This window comes from Callorhinus ursinus, unplaced genomic scaffold (genome assembly GCF_003265705.2).
Source record: "Callorhinus ursinus isolate GAN/ISIS: 27379988/994484 unplaced genomic scaffold, GSC_fseal_2.0 scaffold14, whole genome shotgun sequence".
NCBI lineage: Eukaryota > Metazoa > Chordata > Mammalia > Carnivora > Otariidae > Callorhinus > Callorhinus ursinus.
This window is the reverse complement of record NW_027397076.1, coordinates 6,941,702-6,957,844: the sequence shown is the minus strand read 5'-3', so window position 1 is coordinate 6,957,844 and position 16,143 is coordinate 6,941,702. Positions and strand designations below refer to the sequence as shown.

The window sequence follows — 16,143 nt, the reverse complement described above, 5'->3', positions numbered from 1 at the left end:
AATATCACACCCACACTAGAAGGATTAAAATGAAAAAGGCCAAGTATTGACTAAGACATGGAGCATGTGAAACTCTCATGTACTAATGGCAGGAGTATAAATTGGAAAATTGAGTATCTATAATATCTGAATATATGCATATTCTATGGCCCAGCATTTCTACTCTTAAGTGTATGCCTAATAGAAATTAAAACATATGTCCACCAAAAACACATACTACAATATTTGATAGCCTCACTATTCATAATAGTAAAAAACTGGAAACTGCCAAAATCCCCTTCAATACTTGTAAGTAAATTATGGTGTAATCACAGAATGGAATACTACACAACAGTGAGCATGAAAAATCTACAAGGACATACAAGAATGGGGATGAATCTCAGAAAAATAATGTTGATAAATGAAGCCAGAGACATGAGGTCATGCGGTGAAATTCAGTTTATATAAAAAGTACGAAGTAGGCAAAACTAATTACTGCTGATTGATATCAAGATGGTGGCTGCCCTTGTGTGAGGAGGTGACTGGAATGGCTGTGAAGTTGGGGTAGGAGCTTCTGGAGTGCTGGTAATGTTCTATTTCCTAATTTAGGGGCAGACTGGATTTAGTTGGTGAAAATTCATCGAGCAATGTAATTATATGTGCATTTTTTTCTGCGGGAATATTTTACCTCAATAAAAAGTAAAATTTAAAAACAAGCAAACAAAATCCCCATGTTTTGCAGGCAAGTCAGACATCCATCAGTGTCATGATCAGCCTAGAGGGAATGCTTCTAGCAGAAGCAGGCAGTTCATTCACACTGGGTGATGGGACCCATCCTAGTTTTAAATTCTATGAAAAATTATTTGCAGAAATGCAAGACATATAAAAAATGTGTCAGCCTAATTAGCAGTCGAGAAATGCATGTTAAATGGAGAAATATTATTTTTACCCATCAAATTGGAAAATGAATGCCCATGCCCATGCTGTGAGGAAACAAATTGATTTCACCACACATGGGAAGTATTTTGGTGATACATAACTGGAATCTAAAGAGGTGTTTTTTTTTTTTTTAATTCTTTCATGTAGTAATTCTTCTTTTGGCATTGTAAACCAGGGAAATAATATGAGTTACAGAGAAAGCCTATGACTAATGTTGTATTTTAAAGCAATATTTATAATGATAAAGAGAGAAAACATTCAAATATGTGATAAAAAGGTAATGATAAGTAGACCCTTGCACTTTTATCGATTCAATAAGACATCAGGCAATCATTCAATATTATGTAGGGTGTTGCAATAACATGGAAAAGCCTTAAGTTAAAGTGTTGAATAGGAAGAAATAGACTAAAATAATAATAATTTATTTGGAGATAGAATGATGAATGCTTTCTTTCTTCCTCTTCAATTTATTTATACCTTCTAGATTTTCTTTACTGAGGATAAATTACTTTCATAAGGAAAAAAGAGGAAAATTGTTTTTTTTTTTCCCAGAAGACAATCATATACTCAGATAAAACAAAGCCAGAAAATGAGGTTTGTCATACTGTTTGCTTAACTAGAAATAAATTTCCATTTAAAAAATGAGTTGAATTTACGATTATATATTTGCACTGGTCTATTGGCTTTCAGCTGTACATTGTTTTTTAATTTTTATTTTGTAATTTTTAAAAAAATTGTAGTAGAATTAACATATAGTATTACATTAGTGTCAGGTGTAAAATATAATGATTCAGCATTTCTATACATTACTCAGTGCTCAGCACGACAACTGTACTCTTACTCTCCTTCACTTACTTCACCCCTCCCCACGCCCGCCTCCCCTCTGACAACCACCAGTTGGCTCTCTATATCTGAGTCTGTTTTTTCATTTGTCTCTTTTCTCCTTTGTTCATTTGTTTTGTTTCTTAAATTCCACATATGGATGAAATCCTATGGTATTTGTCTTTCTCCGTCTGACTTATTTCACTTAGCATTATACACTCTAGGTCCATCTGTGTTGTACTTTAAATTTCACACGTCTGGAATAGAACTCGCCAAGCCAACCACCACTTACTACCTCTCTAATAAAATGTCTAGTCCTGTGTCCTGTTAGTCAGCTGGTGCTCAAAGCTGAAAACCTCCATCTTTCTCTTTCTCTCTCTCTTTCCTAAATCAGTAAATACCCTTTTATTCTAGTATAAACATTTTCCTGGAATTAATCAGAACCAGTTTCTCTTTGTTCTCACTGTTCCTGCCCTAGTTCAGGTTCTTTAAAAGCACGCTTGAACAAGGTCTTCCTAAATTATATTTTTGCCTTAGTTTCTTCTTCCTCCAGCCCTATGGCCAAACCACAGTACTGGCAGGGGCGGGGAGGGTGGATCACATTTGAGTGGGACTGGAGGTGGGTGGCAAGCACATCCAACAGGCGTGCGACCTCAAACTGTAGGGAATGCCACGGTGAAACTTGATCACAAATGTTGATTTGGGCCTTGAGCTATACTTTCCGGATGAGCCACAAAGGCACTAATAACTAAGGCTGTTCCAATCACTCACAATTAAACAGGAATAGTGAGCCAATTTTGTGAGCAAAGATAGGTGGGCTGCATCACAGGGGAATGGCGGAGGCTCAGTGGAGCTGTCGGCCCCTCCCTCTACCAGAGAGCCCAGCGGAATGCTCACATTGCTCATGTATAGTATTTCTAAAGAAGTTATTAATGGGCACCAGGGTGGCTCAGTTGGTTAAGCATCTGCCTTCAGTTCAGGCCATGATCAAGTCCCACATTGGGCTCCCTGCTCATCAGGGAGCCTGCTTCTTCCTCTCCCTCTGCTGCTCCCCCTGCTTGTGCTCTCTCACTCTCTCTGTCAAATAAATAAATAAAATCTTTTAAAAATTAAAAAAAAAGTTATTAAGATTATCTGGTAGCGGGTCACAGGGATACATACGCTTCTTCTGAAGAAAGTTGCCCTTTGCCATCTCCTACATCTGGCATTTACTTTTTCATTAGTATAAAATAGGTATCTGCTAATGCGTTCTGAATACCTGTGAATACCAAATAATATTTCATATTATTATGAGTAAGTATTAAGAATAGCGATAATTATATTAATGATCATTATAATCCTAATTTCTACTATCTACTGGTTCATAGACTAGTGCCTGTTGCCTTGGGGCAGGTCAGACCTGAAAAATGATCCCTTCCAGATCATTCTGAAGGTTTCAATCTCTAGGCCACATGGTTTCTTTTGACGTTTAAAAACATGACTTATTCAACTTGGCCACAAAATCATACCTAGCATGTGAACGTATTTATGTAAGTATGAAAATAGGCCAAACTAATCTATGATGTGTGTAAGTCAGACTGGCAGTCACATTTGGGGACAGTCATGATGAAGAAAGGGCCATGAAGGGGGCAGGGTTTCTGGGATGCTGTAATGTTCTTCTCAGTGTGGGTGCTCATTGTAAAAGGCCACTGAGCTGTGTGCTTCTCTGTGGACTCCTCTGCACAAACATTACGCTCCAATAAAAAGTAAAATAAAAAGGTAATTTGTTCAAATCGTTGTCAATACATGACTTACATAAAAATTACTGTACACAAATGGCATGGAAATTTACAAACTCTAATTTTATAAAATTGTGTTTTCCTTCTGCTATAACATCTTTCTCATCCCTCAACGTATCATTTGTACTAAGGAATAGTTGCTTGATCATGTGGTTGTTTTCTGTTTTATTTTGTTTTTTTAATTTCCACTCTGTCATGTTCCAAAAAGGTGATTAAGAAATAAGGAAAAGTCTTTTCATTCTGGGGGCAAGGACGTCAACCATAAAAGTGGTACGTGTTTTTGAATGTCTAATACGTGTCACAAGCATTGCATGTATTGTCTTTAATTATTCAACAACTGGTGAGATGAGTTTTGTTATTCCTTTTTGCAGATGGGGTAACTGAGGCTCAGAGACATAAAATCATTCGCCCAGGCCATACAGAATATTTTTTCAGCTCAGGTTTGTTTCATTCCCAAACCTGTTCCTTTTGCACAATACCGCGTCATGCATGTCTGCTTTTCAGGACAATGCCAGCTTGTTGAGATGTCCACAGGAGACAGAGTAGTGGCTGACCATCAGCACTGCAGCCTAGAGATGGAGAACTAACATGCCTTCATGTCCCTTCCCCAGTGAATCCTTAGCCCGTAAAAAATCCTTTTTACCTTAGTCTCCCTAAGTCAGGGGTCATCTTATTTAGATGCTGCTTGGAGCTCTGTGATGTCTATCAGCGCTTCAATTTTAGCTCTTGTCTTTTTTTAATACCCTTCACCTATTTTGCCCATTCCCCCAACCACCTCCCCTCTGGCAACCACCAGTCTGTTCTTTCTTTCCTTTTTTGTTTGTTGTATTTTTTAGAATCGACATATAAGTGAAATCGTATGGTTTTTGTCTCTCTCTGTCTGGCTTATTTCACTTAGTCTAATGCTCTCTAGGTCCCTCCCTGTTGTGGCACATGACAATTTCAGATGTTTTATCTGTCTCTTTGCAAGGAGATGAGGAAGTAAAGTTATTCATATCGGGCTTTTGAGAAAAAAAAAATGTACATAAAGACTCAAATTAGGCTGATATGATTGCCTTAAGGACAGAGTCCTCTCCGCTTACCTCTGCTCCATCAAAGTCACACTACTTTTGCTTGAGCTCCAAGGGTGCATGTGGGAGCCCCTGGCCTAATGCTAGGGATAACACAAGGATTCATCGTGTCCTTAAATCAAAACTTCACCGAGAGCCTGCCATATACCAAATGTGTTATGTATTGGATGCTGAGGATACAGCAGTGAGTCAGACATTTTTCCTGCCCTGAAGAAACTTCCAATTTTGTCACTAATGGGTTTGGAATCCAATAGCCTCACAACCACCTCAGAGCTGACCTGCATCTGTAGATTACTCCCAGAACCACTGGTTTTGCTTAGATCGAGCCAGCTGAGATACCCCCAACCTTTAATTTACGAAGGCATTTGCCTTCTGCAACAAACACTGTTTGCCATCCATTTAATCTCCCCTCCATGGTCATGGTCAAACTTTCCCTTTCACGGTCTCATTTGTTCATATGCTATGTTCATGGCACCCTCCAGTTGTAGCCTAGGTGTGTATGTGTGCCTGTGCACATGCATGCATATGTGTGTGCATGGGTTTCATCTTCCCAACTAGATCTCCCCAACTCTTTGGAGGTAAGAACTTTGTGTTTTAATTTGTGCATACTTAAAATGCCTTGTTCATTCAACTTAGCTAAAGAAGTACTGTTGATCAACTGACTGATTGACTGAATGACTCTGAGACCACCTATCCCCTGTAACACACCAGGTTAGCTAATTCAGAAGTGCTTCTCTGGGATGGGTCCCTAGAGGTGAAACAACAGGGCAGTAGTCGATGGGGTGTTCACCTTGTGGCGTTTGATATGTTATCAACTGCTGAGAGTTTGCCAAAGGTGACTGATAATGAGCACTACAATTCCCTTATTAAAGTTAATTCAGTGAGAAAAAGTATCCAGATAGCATTAAATAAAAATACAATCTTTGGTCCTTCCCAAATCTGGCCTGATATCAAAAACTCCTGAGGTTCTGCAACAAAGGAGAGTCGAATCATCCCTATAACCACATGAAGAATTCCTTTGAGCAAAAGTGCCCAGTGCTAGCCCATCCCCATCCCTCTTTTCCCATAAAGGGTTCCAGGTATTCTAGAGGTTAATGAAAAAGGCTCATAGGGGATTACCCTGTGGCATAGACTAATTGTTCTCAAATACAGGTTGTCCCCAAATAAAGCAAAAAATAATCAGTAGTGGGACTTGAGGTCACCATTTGCAGGGGATGGGCTGGATCCTCCAAAGGAAAGCTCTCAAGCCTATTGCAAACACAACTCTTCCCATTTGCTCATCCCTTGCTGGGGAGCCACGAGACAGATGGACACCCCCAATTCTTACTGAATCTCAGCTCTTATCTTCCCAAAGGCATTTTGACTCCTACCAAGCTAGCTTAGTAGCCCAGAGGATTTCTATCTCTATGAGAAAATAAAGTTCTGGGACTCCAGTCAACTGTGACTTGGACGAGCTAAGATATACAGATATGTCGACATAACCCAGTGGCTAAAAGTCAGATTGCCTCATTTTGTTCGGGACACTGTGTCTGGGTTTAAATCCTGGCTCTACCACCCGTTAAACAATTACACCGTGGGGCAATTTGCTTAATTCCACTTTCCTCAGAAGTCACATGGTAACAACAACCCTCTCTGAACTATTTGGAAGAATAATGGCCAAGGGAAGTGTTGAGCATAATGTCTCCTATAACTGAGTGCTCTATTTTTATTGGTCCCACTCGAATGGATCTCAGACCCAAAATGTGGAATGAATACCATCCCATCCCCCGGGGGCGGGGCCGGGGAGGTTTCCCATTCTTGTCATTGCAGGCATTCTAATTCACAGGGCTCCTCTTGAAGTTCCCTGTGTCTCCACTTCTTATCCCAAATCCCAAACTCGAGCAGAGATCTTATGACCTCCCAATAGTTTAGCATTGTAGAGGCTGACATGGGGATGCGTCCTTTTTAAAGTAATTCACGGGGAAACAGACTTCACATTATCAGGTTCCCATGCAAGTTCTTCCCAGCTTTGGTTCTATGAGGTCCTCATCAATAAAAGGCTATTCTGGGCAAATACATTTTAAGAACACTGCTACCATTTCCCTGTCTTGGAGATTTTAAGAATCATCAACATATGAAAGGCTCAAAAAGATCATTCAGGAAAAAAACCTATTTGACTTCATCTCACATAGTATCTCTGCCATTTATTTTCCTGCAGACCCTTTTGTTAGTATCTTGGAAGTTGTATTCTTAGGAAAACACACCGAAAATGGAGAGACATGTCAAAAAAACAAAACAAAACAAAAAAAACAACAACAACTAGTAAATGTACTGGAAACAGCCACCATTCAATTTTCCCAAATTCTCAGAAAACATTTTTTAAAATGCTCTGTAGTTAGTATTGGCTGCAGTTAAGCTGTCCTTTTGTAAAATGATCATACCTGGACACGAAACTGAGATCTCGCAGATTCAGGGACAGTGACAGGAGTCCCATACAGACAGAACATGTGTTTGTTTTTGAAAAGCTTTCTGTGCTTATTAAGCACAAATAGCTTGATTTTGACTTTGTTTTTGATTTTTTTTTTCCAAAGGAGAGTTGTCTTCCTTAGAAAATAGATCATTCAGCTCCATTCTACACCAGTATGTTTTTGCCTCTCACTCTTTCTTTGTGTAGTAATCTACTATAGAATCTGTTCCCACAGGTTTGGGGAAGAAAAAGAAGCCTCCAGCTTCCCAAACCCCCCTCCCCTTTGCCTTCCAATGCCCCCGAGCAGCTGGTAGAGTTTATTGCTCTTCCCTGACATTGGCTTCGTTCTATACATGGAGTAAGATTGATTATCCTCATTCTAAAATGTGAAGATCCAGCGTGCGCCTTTGTCCTGTTTCCCCTGAGAGTGAATTGGCATCAGCAGCACTCGGTAAAGAGGCGGCACCTTTTGGGCCATGAACAGTGACAGCGACAGTCTGGAGCAGGCGTTTGGGGGCCGTGCCACCACCTATCGTCCTGATTAGCCTCTACCTTGAGGGCAGGCCCCACCAGGGCAGGCTGCTGCCTCACCAGACACTGCAATGGAAAGAGTATCCAAGTCCAAACCCCCTGCAGGGCCTGCTTTGCAAGCCTGGCCAGAGGGAATCTGTAACCACAGCTGAAATGGCCCTTTCAAAGGCACCTTTGGTTACACATCTGAGGCTACAGTGATATGGAACCAGATGTGTGTCTGTGTGTGTGTGTGTGTGCGCACGGTATGTGTGTGTGTACACACAATGTCTGCCTGAGTCACCCCAAAGACAGGTTGCACAAACCTGGCACATTGCAAGATTCTCTTCAGGCTCTCATTTTTTTCTTTCACCAGTTTGACTGAAATAAAAACTCAAAGCCCACAGTATTGAACACCATTCCAGAGCCGGCCAAGTTTTGGAGCATAAAGGGAGCTGAACGAACCAGCGTGTAGGCGACCCAGGGAAGGTAATTGTTCTTCTTAGCAGCATGGCTGCTTCTCTGCTTAGCATCTGAACAAGTTAATTTGGATACATGGCCTTCTGGAAAGAAATGGCACTCATCTCAGCATCCCGTGGATTCATGGGGAGAGATGCCCTTTCACCAGGTAGAAACAGTAAATTATATTTGAAAACCATTTCTATTGAAGGGGAAAAAAATCTTCTGTTCCCTGGGAGCCACTCTGTTTGCATGACGGCAACACTTAACATCGGTTGTCCAACTTCAGAGGTGACTTTTTGCTCACACCAACATCTGGCAACTAGGGGGAGAATTTTACTAATGGAACAGGGAGCAGTTTAATTAAATACAAATTCACATAAAGGAGTTTGCCCTTTACCAATCCTGGGCTTTGAGGAACTGATCTCAGCAGCACCTAAATTAGACAAATGGGCTAAATTGATCCTGCTCCACGGAAAGGGTGCTTCATCTAGATCAAATCAATGGCAGATTGAGGTGTGATGTGTGATCAGGGGAAGAAATCAGGCAGTCTACTGTTTCTAGGTTGGGAGTCAGACTTCAAGGAGCAAAAATACCTTCCTTTCATGTTGGTTTTGTTACCCCTGAAAACACAGGGGTTGCCGAATCATGGCTCCAGGACTGCCCTTCCTTCTGAGGGGAGGGAGAGAAGGCATAGGCTTAGAAAGAAAGAACCAGAGAAATAAGATCTAGACGTTGTGTCCTTTGTGGTGTCCACAGCTTTGCAAGTCTGCATTTGACCCTCTATCACCAATTAATTAAACAGCAATAGCAGAGAGGACCCACTGAGGGTCCTCTGGTTTGCAAGATGGTTAACCATCTGGCTAGATGGTTTGCAAAATTATTTTTCATACCATAGACCTGAAAAGTCAGCTGTGGAATATAATGGAGAAGGAGGTACTTGGGGGGTGACTCCCAGCTTCTAAGGATTACCTGTGGATTTGGGGCAAGTGACATACACTCCCTGAAACTCAGTTTTCTCATCTGTAAAATTGGGATAGTGATAGTGAAGGATTCAAAGCGATAATCCCCATAAAGCACTTCCTGCAGCTGCGATTACTCTCATTCCCATTTACATACAGGGGAAGAAGCTCAGAGAAGATGACTTGTCTCAGATCCCATTGCTAATAAGTCACAGAATTAGGGAATCCAAATTGGATTTACTGGTCACCGAAATCTAAACAACTTCCTCCATGACAGGTGGTCATGATGAAAAGTGATCATTAGATGCCCTCTGAGATATGCTCTGTGCTAAGATTTATAAAGAGAGACAAAAGAAATCTAGTGTATCATTTTTTTGTCTCCAAAGCAGTCCAAATAATGAGCACTTATGTCTAGTGCTTACCATAAGCAGATTAAGACTCCCCAAAGAGACTCTGTGTCACTACAGAAGTGACAATGCTATTCCTCTCTCCATATGATCCCCCACAACAAGCCCTGAGTCTTGCAGACATTAGTAGTCACTTCTTGCCCTCTGACATCACAGCTATGTAGATACACCTCTAGAATCTTGCCTCCCATTTCATGGAAATTATCAATTTATATATACTCTTTCTTCCTCTGGGCAGCAACTCCTTGAAAACAAGGTATTACCAGGTCCTATTTGAGCTTCTTGAACCTGGCGCAGTGCCTAAAACATGGTAAGCTCTGAGCAAACATACATGAATGAATGAATGAACGCGTGCATTTCTTTACTTTTCACAGAAGGACTGAATGCCTTCATAACTCCTGAGTAGGCCCAGAGGGGTGACAGTATAAGCAGACAGTGTCCTCAAGAAATTTACATATCAAATAAAATCTTAAAAAAAGGGGGGGCACCTGGGTGGCTCAGATGTTTAAGCATCTGCCTTCGGTTCAGGTCATGATCCCGGGGTCCTGGGATCGAGCCCTGCATCGGGCTCCTTGCTCAGTGGGGAGCCTGCTTCTCCCTCTCCCTCTGTCTCTCCCCCTGCTCATGCTTGCTCTCTCTCTTTCTGTATCTCTCTGTCTCAAATGAATAAATAAAATCTTCAAAAAAAAAAAAAGAAATTTACGTATCACATTACTTTCCATATACTCATACTCACACTAGTATTTCTATCCTGGCACTGTTGTTTGTGTCAGTTTTGGAAGCCTTTTATTCCCATCCAGATTCTAAACTCTTGGAGAGAGGGAACAATTTATTTACTCTAGACAACACCCTGCACAGGAATAGGCTTGCATTATGTCATTTTGAATTGAATTACAGGCTTAGTAGAAGAAACAAGATTTTAAAAAAAGAAAGAAACAAGATAAATTGGCAGGTAACATGTGTCTATTAATATATTCCCAAATGTGGAATATTAGGATATTAGGATGAAATATGTGCAGAGTTAAGGGAATCTGGGGTAATGGGACCCATGACACTCTTAAGTATCTTCAGATAAAGCCAGTAAGGTTTACCACAACAGGCATGCAATCCAGTGCATTTTCTTCATGCTGAAATCCACCTCTTCAGTGAGGGAGAGGGTTGCAAATATACATCAAAGATAATAACAGGTCTAAGAGGTATGGAAACAATAGTAGGTAGGCCTTCAAACTCATGTAACATAGCCAACTAGGGACGATTTACCTTTTGTTTTTCTTTACAAAAACCATGAGAAAACCACACAGGTTAGTCTTTCAACCTACTATGGGCCTGATATTATACCAAGAGCTGTGGACAGAGCATGATGCGGCCAAACCAGATCACTGTGCTTAGGAGCTCATAATCTGAAGAAACCACATTGGCATCATGATCAGGAACATGGGCCCTGCAGTCAGCCTTCCTAGCTTTGAACACTTGCTCCACAGCAAGTTGAGTCTCAGTCTTTGTGCAAGAAATGTGAATGGCTGTGTGCATCGGTTTCCTCACCTATGCAGTTGTGAGAACATAGGATGGGTGTCATAAGGTGGTTATTCTGAATATCTAATGAGATATTGTATAGGAAGAACTTAGCGATGTTTTTAAGATAAATGCTTAATAAAGGTTAGCTGCTAGGGTGCCTGGGTGGCTCAGTCAGTTTAGCATCTGACACTTGATTTCAGCTCAGGTCATGGTCTCAGGGTTGTGAGACTGAGGCCTGTGCCAGGCTCTGCGCTGGGGTGTGGAGCCTGCCTAAGATGGTCTCTCTCCCTCTCCCTCTGTTCTTCCCCACCCCTGCTCTCAACCCCTCTCCAAAAAAAGGAGGATTAGCTATTATTGTTATAATATATAAAATATATATAACATATAATATATAATATAATAAAGGAAATATCCTTAACTTCAAGAATCAGATACTCCAATAAACATTCTGGGTATTTTATCTCATTCCACTTGACAGTCACAACAACCCAATGAAGTAGGTAATATTATTCCCATTTTATAGATGAGAATATAAAGATCCAAAAATTTAAAATAATTTAATTATAATCTCATAATAAATGAGCTCAAGACCTGAAATGAAGCCTATTTGTTATCTAAGATCATGCTCTTTCAACTATCCAATATTATTGAATAAATTCTTCAATTCAAAAGCAATAAGCATTTCTTCCATTTTTAAAATTCTTACCTGGGATAAGGAGAGATGTTTCATTTCATATTTATCCTTTTCCTTTTTCTCATACTGTCTTCACTCTCTCTCTCTTCATATATATTTATGGTCTTTTTCACATGCAGATCTTTCCAGGTATATGTCCTGACCTGCCTCAACTTGGCCCAGCTCCAGATACCAAGGACCTTCAGGTTCAAGTCAGCATCACTAAGGCCCCTTTCCAAAGAGAATTACATCTGGCAAGAAATTAAAAGCTCAATCTCCACCTGTAAATCATGCATATATTTAGCCTTACTTCCCTAAGCCTGGTCCATGGGGTACCTGGAAAATTACTGGAAAATTTTGTGTTTCCCAAAATTGAGGCCTCTCTGGCTACTCTCCACTATGTGGGCTCAAACCACAAATCTCTAGTCCCTGATTTATACACTAGTCATCTCTGGAAGCTGTGTCCTATCTTGAACCCTCTGAAGCCCTGATAAATTTTTGCCTCTTGCATCTCTTTAGCCATTGGCTGGTTTCTTGCTTCAATCCAGTGGATTTTCCTGGAAGAAATATGCTATTCTTGACCCACTATTGATCAAAATCTCCTGTTGCATTTCTTCCACTCACTGGATGAGATTTTAAAACTTCATTTCAATAATCATTTAGTAAACATCATCTCTGGGCTCAAACACTGAACAAAACAAAAATATAAATTAAACTTATTCTTGAAGAACATTCAGAGTCACAGGACAAACCAACAGTAAATAAAAAAAAGTTACAGTTGGAGGTTTGAAGAAAAGTCAGCTAGAAACAGAAAGAAGTATTTAACAACTCCCCCCGAGGGGTATGTGCATACATATGTGTGAAAATATGTAAATGCTTACAAACAGCTCTCTCTTACAATTGAATTCTAAATAATCTCCATGTTTTAATTGTGTTTATGTTCACATGTGTGTACATGTCTTTATTGGGGAGTGGGGGAGAGACAATGGGGGGAACCAGGAAATGATTGCTATTGTGGATACGTTCTGCTTTTATTCTCCACAATGGAAGTCTTCAAACATAAGTAATTGAAAAATGATTTTCAGTTTTGTATAGGGATGAAACCAATAGCAATACATCAGAAAAAATGGGAAAGTCAAGAGGCTGAAATGCAAGACACCAGTGCAGTAATCCAAGCTTGGGTGGCGAACACTCTGGTTTTCTTCCAACGCATGGGCTATGCCTTTGAGTATGCTTGCTGGGTACTCTTCATCTTCTTGACCCTTCAATTTTGGAGTGACCCAGATTTAAACTCTTAAATCTCTTTTCGCTCTATCTATATGTATGCCCTTATTTCATGACTTTAAATGCCCTACTTACGCTAGTGATTCCAAACTACATACTTAACATTTTCACTTGGATGTCTAGACTTACATGTAACCAGAAGAAACTTGTTTCTTCTCCATTTGGTGGCTCAAGGTCAGTCTTGACTCTCCTTTCTCAACTCTTTTCCAACAAACTGGCTCTTTTTTTTTTTTTCAAAATTTGACCACTTTCCTTCTTAAAAAGGAAGTCAAGTCATGTCTTTGCCTTGCTCAAAATCCCCCACTGATAGTCTATCTCAGTAGAATCTGAGACTTATCATAGTCCTCAACAAAGTCCCACATGAACTATCCCCTGCTCTCTGTCCTCATCTCCACCTCCTTTTTATCACACAATTAATACCCAATGTACTCAATTTAATGCAGTGTATGCTACTGCTTTGTCAACTACGGAGGATGTAAATATGAATTGGCTCCCTGCCTTCAGATAATTGATAGTCTCATTGAGATGATAAAATATTTCAGAGCCTGACCTATTTTAAAGATCATCCAGTCTAATTCTTTCAATGCAGACAGGTAGAATGAATCTCTTGAGGTTGCACATCGGTTTGCAACTCCTATCTTTTTACTCCATACTCTTCCCACCATACTCTATTTGCTCTCTATGGTATACATGCCTGTCACACAAGTCTCTGTATTGTTCCTAAAATAATCCGAGTGCATTCTCTCCTGGGACTTCTAAGATGGTTATTCTTTCTTCAAGATGACTATCACCTCATATAGCCACCTGTTCACTCTCATTTCATTGAGATTTCTGCTTAAATATAACCTACCTAGAAAGGGCACAAAAATAGAAGCCCTCTGATACCATCTATGCACTTACCCTGCTCAATTTTACTTTATATCATTCATCACTACTTGACATTATATACACACCTAAGTATGTTTATTAATTTGCCCTTTGTCCCTCTTCCTTTCCTAGAGAGTGAGTTCTATGAGGACAGAGATAATCTGCCTTGTTCACCATATTTATTAAATGAAGGACTGGATGAACAAATAATAGAACAGATGGGTAAGTATGAGAAGTTTAAAAAGTATAAGGAAATTTGAGCCAGAATTTGAGCAATGTTAGGAAGGGATAATTTATAATCCGTTCTGAGAGGATCTAAGAGGCCAAAGGTGAAGGAACAAAGAGATTTTGAGTCTAAGGCACCAGGAGAAGAGTACTTTCAAAAAGTTGAGGAGCCAGGAAATAGAATAAGTGCTAGAGAGGGAAGTTCAGAAGTTATTTGAGAGGCAGTGGTATGGAAGCCTGGGTTTTGCTAAGATTTCACACTGGGAAAACAAAAGGAGAGAAGAACACAAGGTCAAAGATTAATCCTTGGGGCCTACCCATGCCTAAATTTGGGAAGAAAAGGCAGACCTTCCTTTTTTCTTCTCTGTAGTTGGTATCTTGGGTGTAGAGGGTGTACCTAACTATAGGCGAGCTGGTGGATGGGCCAGGGATGACAAAGAGAGCCCAGTGAGTGGGACACAGAAATGCTGAGGTGGTAGGAAATTCTCAGGGAGGAAGTGTAAAGAGTCAGTGTCTCTGTGTTGAACACAACTGGGCCAGTTTGGGCCACCAGAACAAATGATAATGTAGGGCACAGAATGGAAAGTCCAGAGGTGAAGATCAGGTCCAATCTATTTCTAAGAATCAGCATCATTCATTCATTTCCCAAATTTTAGGCAGGAGGGAAGCTATAAAAATTCATGAATGAAATTGGTTTCTTACCTTCAAAGATGTCCCAGTCTGTGATCGCAGGAAAAACAGAAGAGAATACTATAAATGAAAGGAAATAGGACATTTTGGGGAGCTGAGTAGGTAGAAGTAATAAAGTTAAGGAAATGAAGCTCATGAGTAAGTGGTGAAGTAACCAAGTGACAAGATGGTATGAGGAAGTTGACAGAATGAGTGAGAGATTAGCAGCCCATAGTTGTAAGGACAACAATAGTGGTAAAATCATATTTTACAGAACTCCCAGTTTCCTTTTGTCTGCTTACATTTCCACCTGCCCACATGTCTGATTCATTCTTCACATTATATGTGAGAGATAATATTCCCCCTTTATTTATGGAGAAGTAAATAGAGGCTCAGAGAAGCAAAGGACTTGCCTAAAGATTCCCAGTCCCTGAGCCAATTCTCACTGCACTGTCATGTAGCAAATCTACAAAGTCCTCGGCCAACACCGTTTTATTTCCTAATAAACCATACCCAGATTTTATTGGCCTGTTTCAAGGATAGCCTTACAAAATCTTTCCAACAGTTTTAGTGTTTTCTTTTTTTCCTGGAATTTTATCCAAAAAAAGAACATGGTGTAACAACCCGATTCTAAAGCTAACATCAGCCTCCTCTGTGCCTAGAACCCGAATTTCATCAAATGTATCTCTTTAACTCACACACTATGTTAATAATTAAAGTTCCCACCACATAATTTCCGTGGGTGTTTTTGTTTGGATTGCCCAATAGTTGATGTCCAGGGACAGAGCTTCCCCCAAATAAGGAAGGCTTTGAAGTATGTGTCCTCTTCTCTCCAGGAACAAAATGGTCCTTTGGGAAAATTAGCTCCACAATGGCTGTTAGAGATAATCCAGTCCAGGTTCCTCAAATTACAGACTGCACCTAAGGTTATCAAAGATTTTAGTGATATTCTCAAGGTTCCAGGGCTGAGAGCATTTTATTAAATCCACATACTTGTAGTTTTACATTTTTATTGTCATCTATATGCCCAATATATAAAATCATGAAATAGAATTGATCAGGGATTATTGAGTTTAACAACCTCATTTTATAAGGTAGGAGATAAAGGTGCAGAGCAGCTAAGTGATAAGTCTGATTTCACAAGGGGAATCAGCAAAAACTGACATCCAGACGTCCTCATTCCCTCTCTGGACATTTTGCATGGGAGAGTGCTTCTCTAAATACACCCCACAGACATCTTCCCGTGTTAAAGAAAATCTACTTCCCACTCTAACTGGACTAACTGGATCATGATTTCTGGTAGTCACTCAGGAAACTTAAAGAAGGCCTGAGAACCTTCTGAGTCCTGACATTATCATTTTCTTATGTGGGTTTCAGTACCTCAAGCTATGAGAAGACGAATTTTACCTCTGCCCCCATATCGTAGAACTTTAAGGGAAAGCAACTGAAGAGTCTTTGTAACTTTCATTAGATTTCCTTCCCTTGTTCATTTTCTCAAGTCAATAGCTTCCATTAAACAAGTGCTCCCTCCCTCCTTA

At 40.1% G+C, this 16,143-nt stretch overlaps 1 long non-coding RNA gene across 2 annotated transcripts in view; it reads right to left on the bottom strand.

Moving 5' to 3' along the window:
- Nucleotides 1-15,050, bottom strand: part of LOC141374149 (uncharacterized) — a 67,049-nt gene extending 51,999 nt beyond the window's left edge. For both annotated transcript variants that reach the window (XR_012380790.1, XR_012380789.1), the window contains exons 1-3: nt 15,019-15,050; nt 14,639-14,686; nt 11,594-11,811 (exon numbers count right to left, since the gene is read on the bottom strand). This is a non-coding gene — a long non-coding RNA (uncharacterized lncRNA). The remainder of the gene's footprint in view (nt 1-11,593; nt 11,812-14,638; nt 14,687-15,018) is intronic.
- Between the last annotated feature and the right edge of the window lie 1,093 nt (nt 15,051-16,143).